General features: G+C 36.0%; 1 protein-coding gene and 1 non-coding gene across 2 annotated transcripts in view; one reads left to right on the top strand and one right to left on the bottom strand.

Annotated features, from left to right (window-relative positions):
• STPG2 (sperm tail PG-rich repeat containing 2) overlaps positions 1–25,731 on the top strand; it is a 328,307-nt gene that overhangs the window by 162,268 nt on the left and 140,308 nt on the right. The window lies entirely within an intron of this gene.
• Positions 3,430–3,537, bottom strand: LOC122422447. Its single transcript, XR_006263843.1, has one exon. It is a non-coding gene; the product is annotated as a U6 spliceosomal RNA (small nuclear RNA).

Genomic DNA, 25,731 nt, shown 5'->3' with positions numbered 1-25,731 from the left:
ATCCATTTATTTCTAATTATCAAGTTTATTTTCTTGAAAAAGTGGTTGCTATATTTCCTTTTTTTGTTTATAAGCTCTACAGTGATGGTGCCCTTTCCTCACCCCCTGATTTTGGTACTTTGTGTTTTCCTTCCTTCTTGCTTTCTGTAATCAGTCTTACTAGGCATTTTAGCAATATTTATAAACTGTTTTTTAAGGAAAACTTTTTGGCTTTGTCGATTTTCTCTGTGTTTATTTTCTGTTTCATTGATTATTTTATAATTTCTTTGTCCCTTGAGTTTGATTTGTTGTTCGTTTTCTAGTTTCTTGAAATGGAAACTAAATCAATGATTTCCAGCTTCTTTTTGATTATATGTATTTTTAAGGCAATAAATTTCCTTCATACACTGCTTTAGCTGTATTCCACACATTTTCTGTTACTTAGTTTCGAACATTCTTTAATTCACATTTTTTCTTCTTAGACCTATTTAAAAGACTATTGTTTAATTTCCTTGAAGTGGACTCTTTTCCCTAACCATTTGTTATTGATTTCAAGCTTGCCTCCATTATGGAAATAGTTATATACTCAGTTGTTTCAATCTGTTAACAATTTAAATGTTTTCTTTATGGATCATCATATATCAATTTTTTTGTCTATGTGAAAGGAATGACCCATCTTCACTTTGTTATATCTGTAATACTTTCCTTAATTCATTAAAATTTTCTTAACAATGCATACTCTTTCATCTGCTGGCTCTCGTAATATCATGAGAGAGAACTAATTAGGAGCATCAGATTTATTTTGGAACACCCATGGGGTCGCAAAGAGCGACTGAGCAACTGAACTGAGACTAACTGATTACATTTGACAATTAAGTTTTTGAAATTATTTTTATGAATCAGTATGTGAATTTTAACTTTGATTAGGAATGTTATTTTTTGACAGAAAAGATGGCATAAAATAGAGGAGTTTAGTATTTTTTTCCTCATGAACATCATTACTCAAGCATACTTTTTAAAACCTTAATTTCACTTTGGATCACTCTGTCACACATTTATTTAAGAACATTGCTATGAGTTTTATGTTTTATCATCTTTTTATATGAATGTCTTAAAGTTAAGACATTTATTTCTTAAAGGTGGAGAGTCTTTCTTCATTGCTACCCTTCATGGTTTGGTATCATGCTCGGTACACAGTAGATTCTCAGCATATAGCTTTACATTTAAGAAAAAATATAAATCAATTTAAAAGTTGCTTTAAAATTAATTAAAAAATAAAAATAGTTAAAAACCAACAACAACAAAAGGAAAGTACATAAATCAGAGGTTGCCTTTTTTTCATGGGAGCAGTACCTATCTCAAAGGAAGCATAGATGTACATAATTTAGAAATATTTAATTATCCTGAAAAGAAATGAAGTCTTTGTCAAATTAATGTATAGTTCCCCCACAAACCCACTTGATATTGTCTACATAAAAATGTATCTTTTTTATTGTACCTTTCACCTGGTCTAGTTGTGTTTCTGTGCCTAGGATTTCTGAGGTCCATGGCTGATTGAGGTTAGAGTATTTCTAGCCTCTGTATCATGTAAGATAAGAGGTATCTGTACATGAACATGAATATATTTCTAAAAAATTTATTTTTTGAAGTATATTTGATTTTCAGTGTGTTAATTTATGTTGTACAGCAAAGTTATTCAGTTATACATATACATTCTTTTTCATATTATTTTCCATTATGATTTATCATAGGATATTGAATATAGTTCCCTGTGCTATACAGTAGGACCTTGTTGTTTAATCATTCTATATATAATAGTTTGCATCTTTAATCCCAAGCTCCCAATCCATTTCTCCCTCATCCCATATGACTATACTTTTAAAATATGACATTTATTGTATTTATATAGAATGACTTGTATATTGTTTAATTTTTAATCATCATTTTAAAAAGTTTTTTAGCCAGGCAAGATTAAAAAAGTGAAAGTCATTGCTTGTCAGTGCTGAATATGTGTTTATATATTCTCAATTTGTTCTTCTATTTCCAAAATATTTCATGATCTAGCACTTTATTTTCCTGGAGACTTATCTCATTTATGCTTTCTTTAGTTTGATGTGTTAATTCTTTTTTATAGTGATGATTAACCACCATTACAGTGGTTCTAACTGAGCTTCCAAGAATTCTCATATTAGTTGTTTGCTTAAAAGTAATTTCTAGAAATATATAATGAGTGTCAATTTAACTTGAGATAAGTTTATCCCAGATAAAGATTACTTTGAAAATTACTATATAGAGGGAGATTTTCTTGCTCATTTGATTTCAAGCATTATATATATCCAGTTCAGATAAATCATCTCAAAGAATTGGTTATCTTGCATGTATAGGTATAGATCTCAAAGCTGTTACAAGTTTTGAAAATTATATTTTTAGGATCTGTTCAAAAAGAACAGTTTGATTTCAGCTTGAACATTCTTAAGATTTGCAATTATAATTTTATGTTATTTTTGATTAAAATAAACAGAATCAGGAAGCAACCTAAAAATATATTGTTGTCAATGTTAGATTTCATCTTTAACTTGCTGTTTTAAATTTGCTTGTTACATTTAAATATTGACACTTAAATTTCAAATTTAGCATAAGATCATATCATAAGATCATACAGAAAATGTTGGGCTTTATGTATGCATTTAGAAGCTTTAAAATTTGTATTGATTCTGTCTGATATTCGTTACACTGAAAGAACAAGATGATGCCCCTGTATTGAATGAGTAGGTGTACCAGTCAGTTCAGTTCAGTTGCTCAGTCATGTCCAACCCTTTGTGACTCCATGGAACACCAACTCCTGGAGCTTGCTCAAACTCATGTCCATCGTGTTGGTGATGCCATCCAACCATCTCATCCTCTGTTGTCCACTTCTCCTCCCATCTTCAATCTTTCCCAGCATCAGGGTCTTTTCCAATGAGTTGGTTCTTTGCATCATGTGGCCAAAGTATTGTAATTTCAGCTTCAGCATCAGTCCTTCCAATGAATATTCAGGACTGATTTCCTGTAGGATTGACTGGTTTGATCTCCTGGCAGTCCAAGGGATTCTCAAGAGCCTTCTCCAACACCACAGTTCAAAAGTATCAATTCTTCAGCACTCAGCCTTCTTTATGGTCCAACTCTCATATCCATACATGGCTACTGGAAAAACCATAGCTTTGAGTAGATGGACCTTTGTTGGTGAAATAATGTCTCTGCTTTTTAATATGCTGTCTAGGTTGGTCATAACTTTTCTTCCAAGGAGCAAGCCTTTTTTAATTTCTTGGCTGCAGTCACCACCTGCAGTGATTTTGGAGCCCAAGAGAATAAAGTCTGTCACTGCCATTGTTTTCCCGTCTATTTGCCATGAAGTGATGGGACCAGATACCATGATCTTAGTTTCCTGATTATTGAGTTTTTTCTTTTTTTTAAAATATGGAACGCTTCACGAATTTGCGTGTCATCCTTGCGCAGGGGCCATGCTAATCTTCTCTGTATCGTTCCAATTTTAGTATATGTGGCTGCCGAAGCGAGCACTGATTATTGAGTTTTAAGTGAACTTTTTCACTTAAAACTCTTTCACTTTCATCAAGAGGCTCTTTATTTCTTTTTTTTTTCATTTATTTTTATTAGTTGGAGGCTAATTACTTTACAGTATTGTAGTGGTTTTTGCCACACATTGACATGAATCAACCATGGATTTACATGTGTTCCCCATCCCAACCCCTCCTCCCGCCTCCCTCTCCATCCCATCCCTCTGGGTCTTCCCAGTGCACCAGCCCTGAGCACTTGTCTCATGCATCCAACCTGGGCTGGTGGTCTGTTTCACCCTTGATAGTATACTTGTTTCAGTGCTATTCTCTCAAAACATCCCACCCTCGCCTTCTCCCACAGAGTCCAAAAGTCTGTTCTGTACATCTGTGTCTCTTTTTCTGTTTTGCATATTGGGTTATCGTTACCATCTTTTTAAATTCCATATATATGCGTTAGTATACTGTATTGGTCTTTATCTCTCTGGCTTACTTCACTCTGTATAATGGGCTCCAGTTTCATCCATCTCATTAGAACTGATTCAAATGAATTCTTTTTCACAGCTGAGTAATATTCCATGGTGTAGATGTACCACAGCTTCCTTATCCATTCGTTTGCTGATGGGCATCTAGGTTGCTTCCATGTTCTGGCAATTATAAACAGTGCTGCAATGAACATTGGGGTGCATGCGTCTCTTTCAGATCTGGTTTCCTCAGTATGTATGCCCAGAAGTGGTATTGCTGGGTCATATGGCAGTTCTATTTCCAGTTTTTTAAGAAATTTCCACACCGTTCTCCATAGTGGCTGTACTAGTTTGCATTCCCACCAACAGTGTAAGAGGGTTCCTTTTTCTCCACACCCTCTCCAGCATTTATTGCTTATAGACTTTTGGATAGCAGCCATCCTGACTGGCATGTAATGGTACCTCATTGTGATTTTGATTTGCATTTCTCTGATAATGAGTGATGTTGAGCATCTTTTCATGTGTTTGTTAGCCATCTATATGTCTTCTTTGGAGAAATGTCTGTTTAGTTCTCTGGCGCATTTTTTGATTGGGTCATTTATTTTTCTGGAATTGAGCTGCAGGAGCTGCTTGTATATTTTTGAGATTAATCCTTTGTCTGTTGCTTCATTTGCTATTATTTTCTCCCATTCTGAAGGCTGTCTTTTCACCTTACTTATAGTTTCCTTTGTTGTGCAAAAGCTTTTAAGTTTTATTAGGTCCCATTTGTTTATTTTTGCTTTTATTTCCAATATTCTGGGAGGTAGGTCATAGAGGATCCTGCTGTGATTTGTGTCGGAGAGTGTTTTAAGAGGCTCTTTATTTCTTTGCTTTCTGCCTTAAGGGTGGTGTCATCAGCATATCTGAGGTTATTGATGTTTTTCCCAGCACTCTTGATTCCAGCTTGTGCTTCATGCAGCCTGGCATTTCTCATGATGTACCCTGCATATAAGTAAAATATGCAGGGTGACAATATACAGCCTTGACATACTCCTTTCCTGATTTGGAACTAGTTTGTTGTCCCATATGTCCAGTTCTAACCCTTGCTTCTTGATCTTCATAGAGATTTCTTGGGCAGGTAAGGTGATCTGGTATTCTCATCTCTTGAATTTTCTACAATTTGTTGTGATCTACACAGGCATGCTGCTCTCCATGGAGTTGCAGAGAGTTGGACGTGACTGAATGACTGAACTGAACTGAACACAGTCAAAGGCTTTGGTGTAATCAATAAAGCAGAAGTAGATGTTTTTATGGAACTCTCTTGCTTTCTCTATGATCCAACAGACGTTGGCAATTTAATCTCTGGTTCCTCTACCTTTTCTAAATCCAGCCTGAACATCTGGAAGTTCACGGTTCACCTATTGTTGAAGCCTGGCTTGGAGAATTTTGGGCATTACTTTGCTAGCATGTGTGATGAGTGCAATTGTGCGATAGTTTGAATATTCTTCGACATTGCTTTTCTTTGGGATTGGAATGAAAACTTACCTTTTCCAGTCCTGTGGCCCACTATTAATGTAGTGGGTATATGTAGTGGGTGAGTAGGTGTATGGCCCACTATTGGCCATATGCATAATCCGTAGGTGTATGGCCCACTGTTAATGATATTTGGGAATAGTAAATACTTAGAATGATGTACTATTTTCATGCACTGAAACCTTAATTGAGAATTAAAACTGGAGTGGGTTGCCATTTCCTTCTCCAGGGGATTTCCAGACCCAGGATTCAAACCCACATATCATCTGGCTTCTGCATTGTCAGGCAGATTCTTTGACCACTGAACCATTTGGGAAGCCCCAGTGTTTCTTGGCCATGGCTTAGCATAAGCTCGTGACTTTTAAAAAATACCAATGCCAAGGCCCCATTCCTTACATATTAGGAATTAATTCTTGTGGTATGGGGCCCAAGAATCCATGTTTTTTAAAATTCTCAGACAATGTTAGGACATGTGCAAGTTGAAAACAGTTGGAATATCCTGTGATTTACACTAAATTTTACTCATTGTTCACCCTCCCTAATTTCTAACTAGTTTAAATCCAAGCATTTGTTTACTAATGCTTTTGTTCATTCATTAGTTCAAATATTCAGCATATACTTACTCAGGGTCTATTATGAGTATTTCTAGATGTTAGGAACTCAGAGGTAGACAAGACATAGAAGATTTTTGCCCTCATGGAGATAATATTTTTGTGCAGAGGGGATAAAGGCTATAAGTTAAAAAAAGTTACATGATATTTTTGTTGGTATTATGAGTAAGGAAGAGAACAAATACAATGCCGTGTAATAAGAGAGGAGTGACAGCGATATGGGGTGGGTTGACACTTCCAGAATGTTTCTCTGATGAAATGAATAAAAAGCTAAAGAATGAGAAGAAGCCAGTGGTGAAAAGAGCCTGAGGATGATTGAACCAGACAGAAGGAATGCATAGCATCATACCCCTAAGGAGGGAAAGACCTGATATATTTGAGGAGCAGAAAGGAAACCAGATGAATGGCTTTCAGATGAGAAAAATCACTTCTTACTTGAATTGATACTGTCTCAGTGATAAAGTATCATTTCTCTTTGATCTAAAAAATTTTTTTTTGTTTAGTTTTTAGCGATTTGATTATGATGTGTCTGGGGTGTAGATTTACATGGTTTTATCTTATTTGAGGTTCTTGAATCTGTTGGTTTATATCTTCTGTCAAATTTGGGAATTTTTAGCCATTATCCCTTCACATACATATATTATCCCTACACTCTTTCTTTTCTTCTTTTGAGGCTCTGACATAAAAAAGTGTTAAATCTTTTGGTACCTGCAGATCCCTAAGGCTCTGTTAATTCTTTTAAGATCTGTTTTCTCTCTGTTTTTCTGTTTGGGTAATTTCTATTGATCTAAGTTCATTGATTATTTCATCATCTCCATTCTTTCATTTAGCTCTTCCACTGTAGTTTTTGATTTGTCATTATATATTTCCATTCTACAATTGTCATTTAGTTTTTCTTTGTTTATTCTAGAGTTTTGCCAGGGGTTTCAAATTTTCCATTCATTTCAAGAATGATGTAATTGCTTGTTTGTACTTTTGTATGGTGTCTGCTTTAAAGTCCCTGTCAGACAATTCCAGCATCTGCTCCATTCTGGTGTTGTCATACAGTGATTAGCTTTTCTCATTTGAGTTGAGATGCTCCTCTTTGTTGATATGATGAGTGATTTTGGGCTTTGTCTGGTCATTTTCAGTACTGTGTTATGCAATACTTAAATCTTCTATTTTAGTACAGTCAGCTTATTTGAATTTAGAGCACACATCCTTGGCCACTTTTTTAGACTGTGATTCAAATGTCAATTTAGTATCTAGATTATTCTGGTCTAGCCTGTTTGTGTGCTACCCAGCAGTCAATTTAAAGCCTGCAAGGTTGTTCACATGATATTTTTTTCTCAGAGGTTTTGTTTTGTTGTTTTTTGGTTTCATCCATGAGCCAGTTGGGGGGTGTACCCAGAACTCCATACACAGGTTTAAACAATTCCTTTCTTCAGCTGCCTCTCTTCTGCACTCCCTCCTCTATCTTGGAGAAGGTGAAGCGCTGCCTTTTTGTTGTCATTTACTTATTACAGAGTGAGGTTGAGTGTCAAGGTTCTGCCATGTAGTTTCTCCAGCACCAGTTGGGGAGTGGGAGAGGTTTCATTCTTGAGCACAGTGCACAGATGCCCCATAGGGCTCTGCCTGACATCTAATGTCTCTGCAACATCTAATGGGGAAGAGACAAGGTGCAGATTCTGTAATAGGAAATTGTTTCTTTTCGTGTGTCCCATAATTTCTGCAGGCTTGCTTTCTTCTGCATGAATGAGTCTACTTTTGAAACTATTGAAACATTTCCATTATTATACTTTTTAACTGTGGGATTCTATATTTGTTTGACTTTTTGATGGTGGTTGTTTCCTTGCCAAACTTTTTGTTTTGTTCATCCATTGTTTTACTAATTTAATTTAGTTGCTTGTGTTGTCTTATAGTTCACTAACCCTCCTTAAAATTATTCTGAATTCTCTACAGTTCATATATCGCCATCTCTGTAAGGTCAATTATTGGGGCTTTATTGTTTTCTTTGGTTGTCGTATTTACTGACTGTGTGTGTGTGACTTAGTTCTGCAGATGTGCAAAGCTGATGGTTGGGATTACTCCTTGGGCATTGCAGGTATGATCTTGGTCCACCAAGACCTGTGTGTTGGTTGTCATAAGCCTCTTCATCTCCTCTGTCACAATCAGATACCCTTGTGGCTGGTCCCATAGATTCCCCTGAAATTCTTGTGGAATGAGTTCACAGTTGAGGCTCTTACAAACTGATTCACAATGCCAGGGGAGGTTGTTAGCCTTCTCCTCTTACACCCCACTCTCTTTTCCCGCTGGAGGAACCAAAGACCCAGGAGACACCTCTCTGCTTGGCTCTGTCCTATCCAAGGGAAGGGGACACATGGTCAAAATGTACCTGCTTCCCTTTTCCTTCCCATGCAGTCTGTCTTGGTCTCTGAGGTACAGTGGGATGCTTCATCTTCACCCCGATGTCTAGGATCTCTCAGTACTGTTGTTCTTGAATACATGTTAGTGGTTCTTGTGAAGGGGAGCCAAGTCAGGAACAACCTATGTGGCATCTCAGTGACATTGCTTCTCTTTCCTTCAAAATTTAAAGGAAAGCACTTCAAAATTTCTGTTTATCTGCATTTTCATAAGTATATGATGCCATCATTGCACTTAAATAGTTTGCAATTTAATAATTAAAGAAATTAAACTACAGAGTAGGCAGTGTCATGAAAAACTAAATGCCTCTCCATCAACTTTATTTTAAGCAAGGGATAAATGATGGTTTCTCGGGTGCTGTGGAAGTGTTACCTTATATGAAAACATCCAGTTATTGGTATTTTGCATACATTTTAAACATTAGAATACCATGCCATTGATATTTGCACAAATAATATTAACAAAGGTTTCATGATTAATGTTCAATTCTTGACAAAGAAAAAATATTTAGAAATTCAAGGTTTAGAATTCAGTGAAGGATTTTAGAAAGATTTTTATTTATCTTAGCATTTCCACTGATTGTGTAATTGAGACAACGATTGGTCTATTAAAGCTTTTTTATTTATAAGAGTAGTACATAATTAAAGACATTTTTAAAGATAAGAAAGGAGAAAGAACAAAAGAAGTTTTATATAGTTCCACCACCTGAAACTAACAATGTTAATGTTTGAGTAAATTTTTCTTTCATCATAATAATAGTGAAATATCCTGTTCGTATTTTGTTTTCCTCAATCAGGATTGTATTGTAAATATTTTGATATAAAGCATTTTGACTATCATTACTTAATGAGTATAAAATATAGGAATCTTTTATTTGTTCTGAGCAATGCATTACTAATGATGCCCTATAATTCAGCTCTCAATTACATTAATAATTTTCACATAGGAATAAATATAAAAAATATGAGTATATTTATATTCAGTGATATAAATATCTATTATAACTTAATAACAGACTAGTAGTTTTAATTTGGAGCCATATTCCCCACAGGCTTAAAAAAAAAATGTTTCCATTATCCCTTCCTAGTTATGTAATATTTTTTGTAAATCAAGCATCTTCAGTGTTTGTCCTTGTTTTCTTTTGACACTGTTTGCTTGTGATTTTTTTGTTTTCCTTGTGTGTAGAGATGTATAGGCATTATCAGAGGGAATTGACACTTTTGCATTGGTTACAATTTTACAGTGTTCATTAATTCTAGACATAAAATTTTGTTTTAATTTTATGTTACTTGATTTAGGTTAATCATAATAATTAGCATAATTCTAGCTCTTTTACCACAGTGATTAGTTCAGGTGGGACTAAAAACTAACTTGGCCCAGGCAATGGCCTAAGACTGTTCTGTGGTTGAAGAAAAAGAAGCTTTCTCTTTTTCTGAATTGTGTAACAGATGGATATAAGGCTGCGGCCATTATTCTATCATTAGGTAAACTGACCTGCAAAAGGAACTGATGCATGGAAGAGAATAAAGCTTAGAGAATCAGAGATAAATAGATTTTAAATCCTGATTAAGTCATGTATGAAGCCCACCCTTCTTCTAAAATTGTGGTTTTAACCTTGTGTACACTTTGGAAATTATCTGGAACCTGGAAAACAATTTTATATATATATATATATATATATATAATGCATATATGCCCATATATTTATATTATATATAATATATATGTGCACATACATATTATATATGTATGTGATTGTTATGTATGAATATAACATGTATGTATATAACAATTATACTGCTATAATATACATTAATATTGACATCAATATAATATACAGTAATAATATGCATATATAATATATGCATATAATTATGTATAATATATAAAAATATATGGGGGGGTGCCCACACATTATATATGTACATAACTGTATACATATTATATATATGTAGGTAATTCTGTACACACTTATATACCTGGAGAACTCAAGACCATTTAAAAAATGATCTCTGAAGAGGGGGAATTGGGATAAAGATTTGGGGAAAGATAGGTTTTAAGAAAAACAACCCAGGTGATTCTAATATACAGACAGGGTGAGAAATGCTGCTCTTGATTTTTCAGTAATATGAGCCTTTTTTTTTTTTTATTTAAGTCAGCTATGTTTCTTTTTCTGTTATATGCAACTGAAATCAGTTTCAGTAATATACAAGGAAAGGAGATTTCATTAGAAAAACTTAGGAAGGAAAGTTAGCATGAAAAATAGAAAAAATTCCTATACTAGCATCCCAGACTCTAGGTCTAGAAGTTATTAAAAATATATATAACAACTATTAAGTTCATTTGGTTTGGAAAATTGGTAAAAAGGGAATGAAAACCATTACAGTGAGAAAACAACATGTTAAGCCTTATTACGGAGAGGCAATGGCACCCCACTCCAGTACTCTTGCCTGGAAAATCCCATGGACGGAGGAGCCTGGTAGGCTGCAGTCCATAGGGTCGCTAAGAGTCGGACACGACTGACTGACTTCACTTTCACTTTTCACTTTCATACCTTGGCGAAGGAAATGGCAACCCACTCCAGTGTTTTTGCCTGGAGAATCCCAGGGATGGGGTCGCACAGAGTCGGACATGACTGAAGTGACTTAGCAGTAGCAGTAAGCCTTACTAAGAAGATATAACTGTGACTTTGTAAAAATACTCCTATTTCATGTCAGATACTTAATGGAGTATATACAGAACTAGACATACATCCTCCAAGGTCCTTTCACTTGGACAAGAGAGAGAGTTTTGTCATAAAGTTGACTGTATTGCTTGAAATGTCATGTATTCTTAGACTTGACTTAAGGAGGTCTTTTGGTAACAAACCCTTCTTTTATATTTTACTGGGGAAAATATAAAATGTCTTTTATATTTACTCATGTGCTACTGGGTCATCATCATCAGACTTTATTTCAATTGCTTGACGGTATATCAGAACTGCATTTTCTTATGGGGTTATACCTTGAGCCCATTATCAATTTGATTTTTGAAATAAATACCATATTATTATTTTCTACTTGAGTTGTGTTATTTCCTAATTTAGCATCTGATCATGTTTATTTAAAAAATGTAATAACAAAATCACAGGATGGCTCTGAAAAACATAAAATTGGGAATGCACATGGCATCAAATATTCTTGTGCTTTTATGGGATTTTTTTCTTGGCCACTGAACTTCAATATTTTAAAAACAATATAGAGATCCACTTCTTTTTCTGTGAGGTGTTTTTTCCTCCAGTCCCAGGCTGACTGTTATAGTTGAGACCCACTCAGGCCCCTGAACAGGAATACCTGTACTGGAAAATTTGTGCAAAATTCCTGAACAGCCATAAATTTTCGGTCAAGGAAGACTGCAATTCAGATGTGTAAACTAGTAGATACAGAGATGGCTAAGGATGACTTTAAGCATTCTTCATGTAGATTGGCAACTAAAGTATATGGCTAAGCCTATGTAGAGCCGTTACTTGGGAATCATGAGATAAATGAACTGAGAAGGGAAATGTTGGACTCTTTGGAGATCTTGCGAAGACAGTGGTGCTAGAAGCAAAGTTATAGCCAAAGTAGATTGAAGTGATTTCTTATCTTAGAAAATAAATTTTATTTTGCAACAAGGAGTCAGAAGCAGTTGCTTTAGTTTAAATGGCCTGTTTTCTATACCAGTCTACCATACAAGGGGCAATTGTAGTACATTTTATTTAATAGTGTTCGGGAGAGAAAATATGAATGAATTTACCACTTTAAATTCCTTCTTGAGACGTGCTTCATGCTAAGTCGCTTCAGTTGTGTCCGACTTTTTGGGATCGTATGGACCTAGCCTGCCAGGCTCCTCTGTGCATGTAAATCTCTAGGCAAGAATATTGGAGTGGGTGACCAAGCCATCCTCCAGGAAATCTTCCTGACCCAGGGATCTAACCCATCTCCTGCATTGGCAAGTGGGTTCTTTACCACTAGTACCACCTGGGAAACCCTTTTTGAGACAAAGTGACATAAATAAATGTTACAGAAAGTAATTTGGGAATCACATTTTGTAGAATAGATATATGAAAAATGTGTGCAGTGCTCAGTTGCTAAGTTTGTGACTTAACTCTCTGTGACCCCGTGGACTATAGCCCACCAGGCTTCTCTGTCCATGGGATTTCCCAGGCAAGAATGCTGGAGTGGGTTGCTATTTCCTTCTCCAGTGGATCTTCTGACCCTTGGATCGAACCTACCTCTCCTGCTTGGCAGGTGAAATCTTTACCACTGAGCCACCAGGGAAGCCCCATGTGAAAAATAGATTTTTAAAAATCAAATAATACTTAGAAATTAATTTATTCATAAAACACACCTTTTAGAATGTGATTCATCTTTTATAATTCCATAGGTTGGACTTTTAGGAACCTAGGTTTCTACAAAGTACCCTTCACTTTTGTCTCTGTATTCCCTATAATTGAATAGCTACTTTGTTGTTATTGACACAGGAAAAAAAGATACATGTTTTGTTTTTCACTCTTGAATTCTCTGTTTTGTACTCTGTGGACTTTTACCCATTCTGTTATTGATGCCAGGACCCATCATCTTGGGTGTCCATATTTATAAATGGTATACTTTAGGGGGCTTAGAAAAAGTGGCAGAGACTTGTATTCTCCCCTCCCCCCTTAGTAGCAGAACTCTGATTCTTCTGAACCAATAATGCATCATTTGTAGCTAGATGTAGTCAGTGACTTAAGTTCTGGCCAACGAAAAGGAAGTTGAATTTACTTAGTAACTGAGCCCAATTTTCTCCTTTGTAAAATAAGTTTCTTATATTTTTCTGACACTTGCATTAAGTTTCTTCACTCTTGTCAAAAAAATTTTAAAAGAGAGGAGGTAACCTTTTCTTTTCCATTTCTTAGTAAGGACAAGGGCCTCACCTAGGGACTGCAAAGCAGTGAGTTAGAAGAACTTAGATCTCTGATAACTTTGAGGAGTTCCATAACAGCCTTGCCTAACCTACTAGAATTATTTTAAGTGAAAGAGAAACAAGCTTCTGCCTTACTTAAGACACTGCATTTTGTACTTCTATGTTAAATATAATCTGAATTTTGATTACCAAATGGTTCAATATGAGTAGAGTTTTAGTCAAAGTAGTTCAGTGGTTCAGTCTAAAAATATTTTTTGATCCTCTTTTGTGTCTCTTTTCTTATGGTCCCAAATAAGTAGTCCACTATAATTATTTAACCTATTCATCTTTCTTCTCCCAGAATAATTCTCTCTTGCACCAACATCTTCCTTCTTGGTCATACTCATGGTCATGTGATACTGCCACATGCAGTCTACTGGGGAATATAGTTGGTTTTCCTCTCTGACTGAGAGGAGATAAGTAGGTAGTATCTGAATATTATGATCAGACAAAAAGTGTAGAGCTATAAGCCTTCAAAAATGAAAAAATTTCACTTTCCACTTGTATTTTCTTATTTAATCCTCCTGTTGTTGTTCAGTCACTCTGTTGTGTCTGACTCTTTGTGAGCCCATGGACTGTAGCATGCCAGGCTTCCCTGTCCATCACCATCTCCTAATCCTCCTAATCACACTTTTTTTTGGTTGCAGATTTCTTTTTTTTTAGGAGTAAAGTAGGGCCCATTTTTCTTCTTCTTTTTCTTTGGTTGCACCATGTGGCTTGTGTGATCTTAGTTCCCCAACCTGGGATTGAACACACCTCCTGCAGCAGAAGAATGGAGTTCTAATCACTGGATCTCCAGGGAGTTCCCAGGGTTCATTTTTCTTAGTAAACTTGCCCACATTTTTGTAGTTAGTAAAACTGAGTTGGAGTTTGAGCTCATGTCTATCTGATGCCAAAACCCATGATTAGACATACACATTTTGTTGTGCAAAGTTTATAATAGAAGGTGATAAGTGCATTGGTAGAGAAAATTTTACAGAAAAATCGACAGCTGATGGGAATTATCTAGCTGACTTCTATAGTGAGGAGCATTTTTTGGGGAGTGGAGGAGGATACCATGGGAGTGCAAAGGTAGTTCAGGCAGAGGACCTCTCTACTACTTACCAGGTAGCTAGTGCTGCAGAAGTGTTGATCTAGTGAAAAGGGGAGATATGATGGTCTCTGGTCTCACAGAGCTTACTTAACTGTTTCTCTGGTTTTGTAGTTAAGCTTATTGTTTTTCCATTCAAATGAAATACTCATTATTATTATTAAGTTTGGGTTTCCCAGGTGACTCAGTGGTAAGGAATCTGCTTACCAACTCAAGGAGACGCAGTTTTGATCTCTGGGTTGGAAAAATCCATTGGAGAAGGAAATGGCAACCCACTGCAGTATTCTTGCCTGGGAAATCCCATGGACGGAGGAGCCTGGAGGGCTACAGTCCATGGGTTTACAAAAGAGTTGGACACAACTGAGCAACTAAACAACAGCAGCATTATTAAGATTATTATTCCTTCAGAGGTTTAAGTAATTCTAATTCAGAAAATAATCCTGTTCATTAAAATATAAGACTGAACAACATGCATGTGAATCTTTATGTTCTTTTCCCATCCCCAAAGATATTTTTCTCTTTATAATAAAATGAATAAGAGGAAAATATATTTTTGGTTTTCAGATAGAACTGAAAATAATACCCAAAGCAAATTTACGCACAGAGCAATAAGCAGTAAATTAATGTGAAAGTGAAAGTTGCTTAGTTGTGTCTGAGTCTTTGGGACCCTATGGACTGTATAGTACATGGAATTCTCTGGGCCAGAATACTGGAGTGCATGGCCTTTCCCTTCTCCAGGGCATCTTCCCAACCCAGGGATTGAACCCAGATCTCTCACATTGCAGGTGGATTCTTTACCAGCTGAGCCACAAGGGAAGCCATAATTTCCCCCAAACAACAACTTTTTATTTCTTTACTTGTCAATTCTTAATATATTAGTATGTCATTTCTTCAGTTGCCTGCTTTGATAAAGCTTTATTCCTTTAGTCTTAAATGGTATAGTCAGCCCTCTGTATCCACAAGTTCTGCATCTCTGAATTCAACCAACTGCAGATGAAAAATAATTGGAAAAAAATTCCCAAAAGTTCCAAAAAAGAAAAACTTGAATTTGCCCCTTGCTGACAGCTATTTCCATATCATTTTCATTGTATTTACAACTATTTACATAGTATTACAATTATTTACATCATATTTACTTTGTCATATTAAATTACTTTGTCATTATTTTATCATATTAAATATGATAAATAACCTGGAGGTGATTTCAAGTATTCAGAAGGATATGTGTAGGTTGTATGCAAATAATATCTCAGTTTCTAGAAGTGAGTTGAGCACATGCAGATTTAGGTGTTTGGCCCTAGAATCAGTCCTTCACAGACACCAGGAGACGACTCTTGGTCAGCATAAAGTGAGGGAGCCGATTACTGTTCTTAAAACGCCAGTTTTGGGGCATACTTCTACAGCATTTATGTAACATTTACAGCAAGACAAGTTTAGTGTATATTTCTTTTTTATAAATCATTTTATTTAATGAACTGATCTTCTTATACAGACAAACATGTTATGACCCCAAAATGAGATTAAATAATTAATCTAAACATAGTCACAGTTGATTACATCATTTATAAATTATGGCATTCCTGATTCATACAATGTTAAATATTACTTTAATACAACTCAAAATCACATTGCATGACCTCTGTTTATGAATATAATATCCCTTTTAAAGTATGGATTACATTAGTTTATTAAAGCAACTTTATTTCCTATACTTGATGCCTAGAAAACGTGACTTCAAATGAAAAGGAAAAAGTTATTTTCTAATTTAAATATATAATATAAACAGAGTTAATAGTCATGTTAAGGTAGAACATTTCCTTTAAGAATGTCACTGTGACAGTTGATTTCTACAGACCAGAAAACTATTATGTATTCTCCTTCCTCTTTGGTTGTATATGTATATCTCTAGAATAAAATGGTTAGTTTAACAGTCTCTCTAACTGTAGCTTAAAAAGTACTCTAAAAGTTTTGTGGTTAGGATTTTCTGGAGATTTTTACCTCTTTATAACCTTTGTTAGATCTAAGTCTTTGCAAAACATATCTTCACTGGCCACCGTACTATAGAACAATTCTCAACTGTTTAACTTTTAATTAATCTGTAATTTTTTTTAACCCTAAGGATTATATGTGTATTTTTTGTTGCTTTATATGGAGCATCAGGTAATATTAAAGATATGATAACTGTATACTTTTTAAAATCATTATTTTAAAATAAATAGGAAGGGTCCCCAAAATTCAAACATAAATTATGTCATCTAAAATAACCAAAAGAGAACAACCTTTATTTGAATTTAAGTTTATTGTTAGTTACTGTCTTGTTGTGAATATTCTGTATAAGTATATTGTTGTTTAATTACATGTACAATGTGCAGTACTTTGATAGTGACTATTTTAGAATGTAAACTTCTCATTGAACATTAGGAATCCTAAACAAGATTTACGGTTGATTTTTATGTGGTATGTAAAATTAGCATGTTATTACAGATGGATCGCAGATGGAAAGGAAATACTTGTTTGGAAATCTGTAAGATTTCTATGTCATTTACTTAAATTCTTTAGAAACAGCTCTAATTTATTATATATTGAATAGGTTTAGAAGAATGATTTGAGTTTCTTTTCTTGTGAGTTCCCATAGCTTTTGAGATACTTGGAAGATAAAAGAAAATGTTTTTAAAGTTTTATGTTTTTGAAGATGTTGTTGTGTAGTCGCCAAATCCCGTCTGACTCTTTTGCAGCCCCACGACTGTAGCCCACCAGGCTCCTCTGCCCATGGGATTTCCCAGGCAAGAATACTGGAGTGAGTTGCCATTTCCTTCTCTAGGAGATCCTCCCAACTCAGGGATTGAGCCCAGGTATCCTGCATTGCAGGCAGATTCTTTACCATTGAGTCAGCTGAGAAGTCCTTTTTGAAAATAGCTAGAAGCTTTTCAGAGAATTCAGCTGTATACAGTAATATTCTGCCTTTAAACTGAAAAGAATGAAGGGTAGGGGTAACGTGTTGCTTATAGAAAACTACTACTAGCTTCTTGAAAATCTTAAATGAATTACGTAAAATCCAAACTAGTGCTCATACAGAAAGCTGGACTAACTTAATTCATTGTGTTTCAGTGACTTTTCATAAGAGGTTTTCTTGACTTATGTCACAGTATTATTGATCTATATTTCTTTATTTCTAAATAATTTGCCAACCATTTGCTTGAAATATTTTAGAGTCTAGAGAGGAAAGATTTAACTTTTGTCAGATCAAGAATTTATTTTTAATGTCAAAAGCAAACTCCAAATTCCTCTTCCTGTTCATTGTGTAATTTATGAGTCCTGTGTATTGTATTATTGCTGTCATTTACTTCAGACACACACCTATATAAGCATACATAAGCGTGTGTATGTGTGTGTGTATGTGTGTATACACTTATGACATCCATAAGCCTACAGGCATGCCTTGGTTTGTTGCCCTTCACTAACTCTGAGCTTTCTGAAAATTAAAGGTTTGTAAAGGTTTGCTGTGTTGATCGTCTATCAGCAGCATTTTCCCAACAGTGTTTGCTCACTTTCTGTCTCTGTGTCACATTTTGGTAATTCTTGCAGTATTCCAAACCTTCCACCACCAAAAAAATCATGACTTGCTCAAGGCCTAGATGATGATTAGCAGATTTTAGCAAAGAAATATTTTTAAATTAAGATATGTACATTGTTATTTTAAATATAATGCTATCGCGCACTTAATCAACTACAATGTTGTGTAAGCATAACTTCACATGCACTGGAACACCGAAAAATTCACATGAATAACTTTATTCATGCATTGATGGATACTAGGATTATTTCTATATTTTGGCTAATGCTTCAGTGAACAGAGAAGTGGGGTTTTTAAAATGGCATTTTTTTTGAAGTGGTGTTTTTTAAAAACATTTCTTTGAGGATGGGTGCTCTTTATTTATTGTTGGCTGTGCTGGACCTTTGTTGCTGCGAGCGGGCCTCCTTTAGTTGCAGGGAGCAGGGCTTCTCTGTCGTTGCTGTGGGCAACCTCTCACTGCTGTGGCTTCTCTTGTGGAGCAAGGCTCTGGGTAGGTGGGTTCAGTTGTGGTGCATGGGCTGAGCTGTCTCGCTGTATGCGAGGTATCTTTCCTGTTATCTTTCCAGGCCAGGGATCAGACCTGTGTGCCCTGCATTGGAAGGTGAATTCTTAACTACTGGACCATCAGGGAAATGCAAATTAAAGCTAATTTTTTTTTCTTTCTTTTTTGACCATGCCGTATGATGTGCAGGATCCTAGTTCCCTGACCATGGGTCACACCTGTGACTCCTGCAGTGGAAGTTCAGTTCAGCTTAGTCACTCAGTCGTGTCTGACCCTTTGAGACTCCATGGACTGCAGCATGCCTCCCTGTATATCACCAGCTCCTGGTACTTGCTCAAACTCATGTCCATTGAGTTGGTGATTCCATCCAACCATCTCATCCTCTGTCGTCCCCTTCTCCTCCTGCCTTCAATCTTTCCCAGCATCAGGGTCTTTTCAAATGAGTCTGTTCTCAACAGCAGGTGGCCAAAGTATTGGAGTTTCAGCTTCAGCATCAGTCCTTCCAATGAATATTTAGCACTGATTTCCCTTAAGATGGACTGGTTGGATCTCCTTGTAGTCTGAGGGACTCTCAAGAGTCTTCTCCAATACCACAGTTCAAAAGCATCAATTCTTTGCTGCTCAGCTTTCTTTATAGTCCAACTCTCACATCCATACGTAACTACTGGAAAAACCATAGCCTTCACTAGATGGACTTTGTTGGCAAAGTAATGTCTCTGCTTTTTAATACGCTGTCTAGGTTGGTCATAACTTTCCTTCCAAGGAGCAAGTGTTTTTAATTTCATGGTTGCAGTCACCATCTGCAGTGATTTTGGAGCCCCCAAAAATAAAGTCAGGCACTGTTTCCACTGTTTCCCATCTATTTGCCATGAAGTGATGGGACCAGATGCCATGATCTTAGTTTTCTGAATGTTGAGCTTTAAGCCAACGTTTTCATTCTCCTCTTTCACTTTCATCAAGAGGCTCTTTAGTTCTTCTTCACTTTCTGCCATAAGGGTGGTGTCATCTGCATATCTGAGGTTATTGATATTTCTCCTGGCAATCTTGATTCCAGCTTGTGCTTCAACCAGCTCAAAACTTCACATGATGTACTCTGCATACAAGTTAAATAAGCAGGGTGACAATATACAGCCTTGATGTACTCCTTTTCCTATTTGGAACCAGTCTGTTGTTCCATGTCCAGTTCTAACTGTTGCTTCCTGACCTGCATACAGGTTTCTCAAGAGGCAGGTCAGGTGGTCTGGTACTCCTATCTCTTGAAGAATTTTCCACAGTTTATTGTTATGCACAGTCAAAGGCTTTGGCATAGTCAGTAAAGTACAAATAGATGTTTTTTTGGAACTCTCTTGTTTTTTTGATGATCCAACGGATGTTGGCAATTTGATCTGTTTCCTCTGCCTTTTCTAAAACCAGCTTGAACATCTGGAAGTTTATGGTTCACGTATTGTTGAAGCCTGGCTTGGAGAATTTTGAGCATTACTTTACTAGTGTGTGAGATGAGTGCAATTGTATGGTAGTTTAAGGATTCTTTGGCATTGCCTTTCTTTAGGATTGGAATGAAAACTGACCTTTTCCAGTCCTGTGGCCACTGCTGAGTTTTCCAAATTTGCTGGCATATTGAGGGCAGTACTTTCACAGCATCATCCTTTAGGATTTGAAATAGCTCAACTGGAATTCCATTACCTCCACTAGCTTTGTTCGTAGTGGTGCTTCCTAAGGCCCACTTGGTTACAGTGGAAGGGTGGAGTCTTAATCACTGAACCGCCTGAGAAGTCTCAGATAAATAGTGGAATAGGGATCATATGGTAGTTCTATTCTTAATTTTTTTTTAAAGGAATTTCCATACTCTTTTCTATAGTGGTAGTTCTAGTTTACAGTCCCACAAACAGTATATGAGTATTCCTTTCTCTACATCCTCTCCAACATTTATTATTTCTTGACTTTTCAATAACTTCATTCTAACAGGTATGAGGTGGTAATCTCATTGTGATTTTGATTTGCACTTTCCTGAGAGTTATGTTGAACTTCTTTTCTTGACTGGCTGTTGGCCATCTGTATGTCGTCTTTGGGTAAATATATATTCAGATCCTCTGCCTGTTCTTTAATAGGTTTTTTTTGTGTGTGTGTGTGTGTGGTTGTTAATATATATAAAGAATATCTACAACTTGATTTTTATCCTTCATTTTGTTAATGTGATGTATCTCTTCCATTAATTTGTGGGTGCTTAACTATCCTTTCATCCCTGGACTAAATACTACTAGATTGTGTTGTATGATCTTATTAATGGATTGTTGGATTTGGCTTGCTGTTATTTTGTTGAAAGTTTTTGTGTCTGTGTTTGGAGAAGGAAATGGTGACCCACTCTAGTACTCTTGCCTGGAAAATCTCAGGGATGGAGAAGCCTGATGCAGGCTATATAGTCCATGGGGTCGCAAAGAGTTGGACACGACTGAGCGACCTCACTTTCACTTTTCTTTCATTAAGGATATTGGTCTGCAATTTTATTTTTTGGTTGTGTCCTCATCTGGTTTTTGTATCAGGGTAATGCTAACTTTTACAATGTTTGGAAGATTTTTCCCTCTTAATTTTTTAGAAGAGCTTGAGAAAGATAAGTATGAATTCTTTGAATGCTCTATAGAACTTGTCAGTGAAGCCATTGGTCCTGGGCTTTTGGTTATTAGGAGCTTTTTGATTACTGTTTCAATCTCCTTGTCCATCAGTCTATTCAGATTTTTCTTTAGGATTCAGTCTAACAGGTTATATGGTTCTAGAAATGGATCTATTTCTTCTGGATTGTTCAATTTTTTGACATCTAATTGTTTGAAGTAGTTTCTTATGATCCTCTTTATTTCTGTGATTTTAGTGGTAACTTCTCTTTCATTTCTGATTTTACTTAGTTGACCTTTTTCTCCTTTTACTTTGTTAGTCTAGCTAATGGCATGTGGATTTTGTTTATCTTTTTAAGGAACCAGCTCTTAATTTCATTGACTTTTTCTAAATATATTTTTAAAAATTTCTGTTTAATTAATTTTCTACTCTGATCTTTATTATATCCTTCCTTCTGCCAGTTTTGGGCTTTATTTGTTGTTCTTTTTTTTTGGTTTCTTTAGGTATAAAGTTAGATTATATAGGATTTGTCTTGTTTCTTGAGATAGGTCTGTATTGCTATGAACCTCCCTCTCCTTTTGCTGCATCCCAGAGAGTTTGGTATGTAGTGCTTTTTTTTTTTTTTAATTTCTATCTTGGTTTTTCTGATCTTGTTTCAGTTCTTTATTGTCAGTCTGTTTTCTTTACTTTTTTTTTTAAAGATTCTATTTGTATATTTTCTATCTCAGGGATTCTTCAGCCATGTCCAATTTATTAATAAGTCTGCCCAATGAATTGTTTATTTCTGTTTTTATCTCTAATTTCTTTTTGATTCTTTCTTAGGATTTCTGTCTCTCTGCTGATATTGCCTATATGTTCTTTTTTTTTTTAAAAAAAAAAAAACACTGGAAAGTGAAAGCAATAGTTGCTTCAGTCAGTTCAGTTGCTCAGTCGTGTCTGACTCTTTGCAACCCCATGAATCGCAGCATGCCAGGCCTCCCTGTCCATCACCAACTCTTGGAGTTCACTCAAACCCATGTCCATCGAGTCGGTGATGCCATCCAGCCGTCTCATCCTCTGTCTTCCCCTTCTCCTCCTGCCCCCAATCCCTCCCAGCATCAGGGTCTTTTCCAATGAGTCAACTCTTCGCATGAGGTGGCCAAAGTATTGGAGTTTCAGCTTCAGCATCAGTCCTTCCAGTGAACACCCAGGACTGATCTCCTTTAGGATGGACTGGTTGGATCTCCTTGTAGTCCAAGGGGCTCTCAAGAGTTTTCTCCAACACCACAGTTCAAAAGCATCAATTCTTTGGCGGTCAGCTTTCTTTATGGTCCAACTCTCACACCATAGATAACTACTGGAAAAACCTTAGCCTTGACTAGACGGACCTTTGTTCAATTCTTTGCGACACTGTGGACTGAGCCCACCAGACTCATCTTCCCATGGGATTCTCCAGGCGAGAACACTGGAGTGGGTTGCTGTTCCCTTCTCCAGGGGAATCTTCCTCACCCAGGAATGGAACCCAGGCCTCCCACGTTGTGGGCAAATTCTTTACCGTTTGTGCTACCACGGAAGTTTATCCATTGAAGCCCTTAGCATATTAATTGTTGCTTAAAATTCCTGATCTGATAGTTCATTACATGCCTTCAATGTCTAGTTCTAATGCTTTCTCTGTCTTTTCAAATTATGTTTTGTTGCCTTTTGGTATGCCTTGTAATTTTTTCTTCATAGTGGATTATGTACAGAGTGAAGGAACTGCTGTGAATCGGCTGTTAGTAATGTGGTGTTGAGGCATGTGTGTGGTGGGGGAGCATTCTGTAGTCCCATGACTTATGTAGTCCTATGGATTATAGTCCATTTTATAGTCCTATAGTCTCGTTCTTTTAGTGAGCCTAAGCCTCTGGGCTGTGAACTTCACAGGTGATTCTCATTTTTGTCTCTTCCTTTAGGTGGGACTGGATAACTCGAGTGCACTGGAGTTGGATCCCAAAGTTAGTTAGGCTCAGAAAAATAGCCTCAGAAGGTTAGGCTCTGTTTAACTAGTTTGCCTTGAGGCCAGGTCTTGTCAAGAAGAGCAAAGTATCTCCTTCCTCTTGAACCTCCCTCCCTCCCTATTCATGTTGATATATTGCAGAAGCCAACACAGTATTGTAAACCAGTTATCCTCCAATTAAAAAATAAATAGAATTTTAAAATAAATAAATATATATAAAAAGAAGAACAGCGTGCTCTGAGGTATTTCAAAATGGTTCCTATTCCCCTACTCTTGGAAGAAGACCAAGAGAATTTTTCTCTGCTACTCACTATAGGACTCTGCTGGAGCTCCTGGAGTTAAATCTCACAACCTTGTTATGAGATTATGAACTGGAGTTCATAACACTCAGTTGTTGTCACTGATATGTTTTACTCTTATATGTATTACTATTTAGATTGCCCACATTTTATCCAATTTTTTCTGTTTCATTTCTGTTTCTAATGTCAATTATTTCTGTTTCATCTTTTCCCATTCTAACCACCATCCTGCTGCTTTTTCCCTACACTGGGATCTTGTTCAGTTTTATCTTCAGATATTTCTGTCCTGTTTGAGGTAAACTCACATTCTTCCCTCTTAATTCCACAGAGATGGCATATTTTCCAATAAAATTTTCATTGGCTATCTCACCTTCCCTAACATTCCCTTTCATAGTCATGATTCTCCTGAGCCTTTGGGATTACCTTTACTCCCAAATCTTTGCTCTTTTATTATTATTTTTTTTGAAATTAGAAAAGAAACTGTTACTTTTTCCAAGTCATTGTTACCACTATTTTTAGCTTCTTATTCTTACTCTCTAAACTGCTTCACATATCTAAAATGTACTGGATTAGATTTCAGTTGCTGACAATAGAAACTGCTTTAGCTGTTTTAAGCAAACAAGGATTTATTTTCAGGCATATTAAGTGTCTAAAACAATCACTGATGGAACTGGACAAATCACAGTGAGATACCATTACCCTCCCATTAGGTTGACTAAAGTTAAAAGAATTATGACATGATTCTCTATACAGAAAACCCTAAAGACTCCAATAAAAATTATTAGAACTAATAAATGAATCCAGCAAGGTAGCAGGATGCAAAAGTAATATACAGAAGTCTGTTGCATTTCTTTACACTAACAATGAAATATCAGAAAGAGAAAGTAAAAGAAAATTCCGTTTACAATTGCACGCACGCACACACACACAAACCAAAAAGCAAAATACCTAGGAATAAACCTAACCAAGAAGGTGAAAGACATATTAGAACTGTAAAACATTGATAAAGGAAGTAGAAGATGATTTAAGGAAATAGAAAGAAAATAGGTATCTCATGCTCTTGGATTAGAAGAATTAATATATTATTTAAAGTTGCCATAGTAATCAAAGCATTCTGCAGATTTAATGTGATCCCTATCAAATTACCCATGACATTTTTTCACAGAACTAGAACAAATCATCCTAAAATTTATATGGAACCACAAAAGACCCAGAATTACTAAAACATTCCTGAAGAGCAAGAACAAAGTTGGAGGCATAACTCTTCCAGACTTCAGATAATACTACGAAGCTACAGTTGTCAAGGCCGTGTGGTATTGGCACAAAAAGCAGATATATAGATCAATGAAATAGAATAGAGAGCCCAGAAATAAACCCATACACATATAGTCAATTAATCTTTAGCAAAGGAGGCAAAAATGTATAATAGAAAAAAGACAGTCTCTTCAGCAAGTGGTGTTGGGAAAAGTGGATAGCCCTAAGTAAATCAGTGAAGTTAGAACACACAAAAATGAAGTAAACTCAGAATGGCTTAAAGACTTAAATATAATACATGGAGCCTTAAAAATTCTAGGAGAAATATAGGCAATCAATTCTGACATATATCCTAACAATGTTTTCTTAGGTCGGTCTCCAAGGCAAATGAAATGAAAGCAAAAACAAAGCAAATTGGACCTCATCAAATGTATAAGCTTTTACACAGTGAAGGAAACCATAACAAAAATCAACAGACAACCTACAGACTGGGAGAAAATATTTGCAAACAATGAGACCAACAAGAGCTTAACTTTCAAAGTATACAAATAGCTCATACAGCTCAATAACAAACAAAAACCAAACCAATCCAATCCAAAAATGTGCTGAAGACCTAAATAGACATTTATTCACAGAAGACATCAAGATGGCCAACAGGCATGTGAAAAGATGTTTCACATGCTAATTATTAGAGAAATGCAGATTAAAACTACAATGAGGTATTGCTTTACATGGGTTAGAATGGCTATCATTAAAAAATCTACAAATAAAAAATACTGGAAAGGTTGTGGAGAAAAGAGAACACTAGTATATGGTAAGGAATGTAAATGGTACAGCCACTATGGAGGACAGTATGGAGATTCCTTAAAAAACTAAAAATAGAATTACCATATGATCCAGCAGTCTCACTCCTGGTCTCTCATCCTTTCTCCAAATTGCTGCTGTGCCTCT

Source organism: Cervus canadensis, chromosome 19 (genome assembly GCF_019320065.1).
Source record: "Cervus canadensis isolate Bull #8, Minnesota chromosome 19, ASM1932006v1, whole genome shotgun sequence".
Classification (NCBI taxonomy): Eukaryota; Metazoa; Chordata; class Mammalia; order Artiodactyla; family Cervidae; genus Cervus; species Cervus canadensis.
The sequence above is the reverse complement of the archived record's forward strand: the minus strand, read 5'-3'. Positions and strand labels throughout refer to the sequence as shown.